A 6,000-nucleotide genomic window follows, 5' to 3' on the forward strand; every position below is an offset into this window, starting at 1 on the left:
TTACATCTTTTACATAATTCGGCCTTGGCACACATTTTCTAAATGCAGTGGGTTGTGGTTTTTTTTTTTTTTTTTTTTTTTTTTTTTTTTTTTTACTGAATTCTTTCCCGGCGTTAGCTATGGAACACAAGACTGTCTCTATTAGCAGAAAATGGTTAAATATTGCCAAGCCGACGTTTAATTATCATTGATAAAACACACTTCACTATAAATTTAAGTTATTTGAAAGAACCAACAAATTGTTAAACTTCAGCGTTAACTATCCACCTATGAATGCACAAATGTGAAACTAGTATTAATTCCGTCAGTCTCAGGATCACTGTAAAAGAAAAACATTTTCTTAATTCACTGCTAATTTTTATCTGCTCTCGATTTACGGGTTTGGTTAATTTTTCTTAGCGGAACAATTTTTTAAATGTGCCGCCGCTGCAAATCGTTCGGTCGCGGCACAGCCCAGCAACACCAGCGATGATTGCTAAGAATGCTGAAAATTCTTTAAAGAAATATTATAGATGACATGGGCAAGCTAATTTACATTAGTAATACACACTTTTGATAAATTATAATGTATTTAGACCACAACAATAATTCTACTTACATTAGTTTGTAATTTCTCCTCTAATGGCGACTAAATCTAGATACAGACAAATGAAGTCTACCCATTCATAAAATGCTACGTCACAGGTTCCTCTCTCTCTCAGCTCTCGAGGAAGACGACAAAGAATGCACGCTATGTATTCCTATTTATATCACTATCAACCGTTAATGTCTCTTTGCAATCTGCGGCTGTATTTTACATTTTTGTTATCGCAGATATTGACACATTTCGTAATTACATTATGAGTATAGAAATATTATAATCATAAATACATCGAGAATATTACTACAGAAAATATTACAGTAATAACGATACAAAATTAAATAATATTTTTTGTTAAATAATTACAGTATATACAAATTGCTTCATAGCGGCGTATGTAGTACAATTAAATTTTAGTTTATTAATAGTGTGTGTGCTGCCAGGGAGCGTTACACACCCCTCCTGCAGACTTATAGTAAAACCAAGAACATTTGTTCTTAACTACCCCACTCCATCACCACTCCAAGTCATACCAACAAAATCATCAAAACTTAGTATATTGTCATTTTAGTGAACAATACAACAGCTAATGTACTGGCATGTTTGTAAATCCTGCAGACCATTCTTACTATGCAAGAACTTGTAGTACACACATCAAAAAAAGGTTTTGCATTACTCCAGGTCCCAGCACTCCTGAAGATAGACGTTGACTGTGGATATTGTATCACAGACACAGTCCCTTTGACTAAACCTGCCCAAGGATGTAAACAACCATGCATGAGCAGCACCTATTAGACAGATGGGGTCCGACAGCTGATCAGTTCGTCATTCCACCAGGAAGGAGGTAGACAGCTCATGTTGTATGTAGTTCAAACATGCCTAGAAGGTCAATACTGCGGTTCGATTGCATCCACATTGTTACTTTGTGCCAGGAAGGACTCTCAACAAGGGAAGTCTCCAGGCATCTCGGAGTGATGATGCTCAGACATGGAGGAGAGACAGGATCTGTCGATGACATGCTTCACTCATGCCGCCCAAGGGCTACTACTGCAGTGGATGACCGCTACCTACTGATTATGGTGCGGAGGAACCCTGACAGGAAAGCCACCATGTTGAATAATGCTTTTCGTGCAACCACAGGATGTCTTGTTACGACGCAAATTGTGTGCATTAGGCTGCATGATGCGCTACTTCACTCCCGACGTCCATGGCAAGGTCCACTTTTGCGACCACAACACCATGCAACGTGGTACAGATTGGCCCTTACAACATGCCAAATGGACCACTTGTGATTGGCATCACGTTCTCTTCACCAATGAGGATTGCATATACCTTCAATCAATCAATCAAACAATCATAGCAGACATGTATGGAGGAAACCCGGTCAGGCTGAATGCCTGAGACACACTGTCCAGCTAGTGCAGCAAGTCAATTACTGCTACGGTCTGTCACGGAGCACCTGTGGTTGGTGGTATCCCACCATTTAATTCATTTATTCTTCTACATTCCCCATTGTCTTAATCTAAAAATGATTGGGAGTGTGTTAGCCATATGTGTGTGTCACTACTTCACATATCTTGGGGACCTTGGCTGACTTTCTTCCCGTACTACAAGTTACTTTATACTTTCTTTAGAACTGTTTTTAACTTCCCTTCTATTTTTTCCATCCCGTACAAACATAATAATAGTGAAGTTTCTTATGGTCATCATTTTCACCACTGCCGTGCATCAGTTGTAGAAGTTCAAAAGAAAAATGGCTTTCACATTTGCAACTTGCAAAATGCAGTTTTTTTTTAAGTGCTGCAATCGATAATATTAGTAGTGTTTTGTTTCCATTTCATTCCTGTTATTGATTTAACACTCCCAGGATCAAGGGACTGATGACCTAGTAGTTTGGTCCCTTAAAACCATCAATCCAGTCAAATCTTCAATGTTATCAGAAGTTCAGGAAATGACAAAAAAATAGCTTCCTGAAATTTCTGTGTGGAAAACAACCTGCATAAATTCTGAAGAAGTTTTACACCTGTTGATAATGAAAATATGGCAGAATATCTGTTGTAAAATAAATAGTGAATTAATACACTTAATTGAGGGGAAGGTTGTTGGCATGTTTCGTTGTAAGTTTGAATTGCAAGAGAGACATGAATTGTTCACTCTAATGAGACACTAAATGTGGAGCCTGACAGGTGTAGCTGTAATGGAAGCTCAAGGCTTATTAAAATTGTGAGCTGGACCAGGTCCCGAACCCACCCTTTTTTCTTTTCACAAGCAAGTGTTCAATCATCGGAGCTACCTGAGCACAAGTCATGAACCATGCTCACAGCTTTGCTTCTGCCAGTACCTTATCACCTACCTTCCAAACTTCGCAGAAGCTCTCCTGCGAAACTTGTGGGACAGGTGTTTTAATAGAATGGCCCTGTTTACAATTCACAGTTTTCTTGGTGCAGCCAACCTAGTTCGCTTTACATATCAGGCAACACTGTATTCAGTGTGTGTACATATTCATACATGAAACTAAACTATATTTTTAGTTTCAAATAGTAGGAAGTGTGTACCGTCTGTACATGATTCTAATCACAGGGCAATGTTTGCACAGAAACATCATGGCAATACCAATTTCAGTGTAACAGAAAACAGTGTTGAAATCTAATGTTGATAGTGATCTGCAGTCATATAGTATTTAAACTTACATCAAAACAGCTACTTTCACCAACCATCATGCCGAGTGTCGCCTTAGAATAACCAGTTAATTGGTATCTGAAAAAGATTGAAAAAGTAACAGATTTCACTGAAATGTTTCAGAATATGTGTTGTGATATTTGACTCACTTGTTTATACCTCTCTGTTTCTTCTTGCTGTAGAATTGTATCAACAAGTAACTATTACACCTTTTTAGGTAACACAGCGTATACATAATTGTCTTAATAGGAAAGCTGTTGTCAACTATAAAACTGTTTTGGTCACCACAGTGTTATTGGAGAGTGCTTATTAAACCTGTGAACCTGGAGCCAGTCATAGGGAGAACTATAATATAAAGTTGCTTCTGAGATGTAAATTGTCCAGTAAGGAAAGATGGATGGTGACAATTTACCCACAGCTGGTTGATATGTGGTTCACAAACACAGTGACAGTGCATTCATAAACTGGCTTCTAAACTACCATGTATGTGCATACTTCTGCACACCTACCATCCAAAGGCACACATCAACAGCTGCAATTGACACTAAATGCTTATGAGTGGTTCCTTAGGCCTGATGAGTGGAAGGAAACGAAAGGCATTTGGCAATTGGGACAAGGAGTTTGTAGGGAAGCTAATAAGATGCTTGATAGAAGGCAAGACAGGTAACTGTCGGTGGAAGTACGAAATCTAGAACTAAAAAGGTGTGTTTGTACTGGATAAGCATTTACTGTGGTAATATATTTATGCTGTACCACACTACAAGCCCCTCTGTGTATATTAATTGTTACTGACAACTTTACAATACTGGAAGGCAGAAGTTTCCTTCCATGATTGTTGTAAATTGTTTAGTAGTGCTCACTTTTGCAACAATTAATATTCAGTTAGATACCAGTGTACACTCCTCTGCAGAGTGAAAATTCATTCTGGAGAGTCCCTCATGCTGTAGCTAAGCCCTGTCACCACAATGCCCTTCCTTACAGGAGTGCTAATCTTGTAGAATAACTTCTGTGAAGTTTGGAAGGTAAGAGGTGAGGTACTGACAGAAGCAGAGCTGTGAGGATGGGTCATGATATGCTTAGATGCTCAGTCAGTAGAGCACTTGCCCTGGAAAGGCAGAGGTCCTGAGTTCGAATCTGTCTGGCACACAGTTTTAATCTGCCAGGAAGTTTAATATTCTATGTATGTGTACTGGTCCTCTGTAACACACAATTGGAAAATAAATTATTATTGCTATACAGAACTGTTGAGTATAAGCATTAGTTAATTGTGTACAAAAATGTTTTGTTATTTCCAGTACTATAACAGCTATGTTATGATTTGTTAGCAACAGTGGAGTTAGTATTTGCTGGCAACAATGTAGGAAAAAGTATGTGTTTAATTGTGCCTGTCTGCAACTTGACATGGCTTCTTTTACAGTAATTAACAATCTATCTTTTCCTACATTGTTGATACTCCTATGTGGAGTTTCTATTGTTCGAATAGTATATAATGGGGTACTTATCAAATTGTAGTGTCATTTCTGCAAATAGTCTATGCAAAACAGTACATCTTTAGTCTACGAAAGTTAAATTACTTGATGAAGAAATCACATGGTGGGATAACATATTCAAGCAGTCGCCACACCATTTGCCCCTACATTTCAAATTCACCAAGAAAGAACAACAAATAGAACGCTCATCCAAATGGTGAGAACAATTCAGGATGGAGAGTGACCCTGATGTGCCAAATGATCTCTTCCTTTAAAGCAGATGTTGACATCTGCCAAATAACATTTTTAAAAATATGAAGGTGCATTACCGTCCTTCTGTTAGTAGCAATTAAATAGTCATTTGAAAACAGTTGCTGTGTGTGATGCATTTTATGTTCATAGACCGATTTTCTGAGCCCCATAATGGTATATTTAATCCCTTTTCTTTGCCATAGTTAGATCCACTAGAAGGTAGAATAACAAAATTTTTTGATATGATAATTAAAACTATGATTTGCTCCCCCTCCCCCCTTCCTCATAAAGTCCAAGCTATGATGGCAAAGTATGTTGTTATTGTACAGGATGGTGACATTGCCTGGGGATGTGGGAGAGATTATAAATTCACTAAATTTTCTTTTCTTTAATGTACTGATCTGGTTTGTCTTCTGAGCTACTTATCTCAATTTCCTCATTTGCTTTTAATAAGTAATTGCTAAAAATATCTGTCTACTTTATCCAACTTGCATAAAATGCCAAGTCTCTTCCAAAAAATGTATCTGCAGTGAGGCTTTCCTGTTTACCCTTTTAAAAAGATTATGTAATTAGTTCACTGTCTAGGCTGTCAATTTAAAACAGTTCTTTTCCTTAATATGCTGTAGCACTTTTCATGACATAAAATTACATATGAATCATTACTCAGTACTCACTATTGTTATTTTGTAGATATACCTTTTTCATTTTGAAGATATTTGGATACCTGTATGCAGGATTTCTTTGGCAACTCCTTTCATTTAATTATATTCATGAAAAAGTTGCTTTTAAGAATGTTGTCGCAGTAGACAAACTCGAATCCACTGAGGTAGAAACTGAAGCTGCATGTGAGAGGGTTTGGGCAAGACGCAGTATCACGAGTGGGCAAAAAATAATCCGATTCTTCCATCGCCCACCAGACTCATCTTGTGATGTAACCACCTCTTTGAGGAAGCCCACAGCAAAACTGGTATCAGTGACCATTGTGGCAGCAATGATTACCAAAGTACAAAGGACAAATAA

Source organism: Schistocerca americana, chromosome 8 (assembly GCF_021461395.2).
Source record: "Schistocerca americana isolate TAMUIC-IGC-003095 chromosome 8, iqSchAmer2.1, whole genome shotgun sequence".
Lineage (NCBI taxonomy): Eukaryota > Metazoa > Arthropoda > Insecta > Orthoptera > Acrididae > Schistocerca > Schistocerca americana.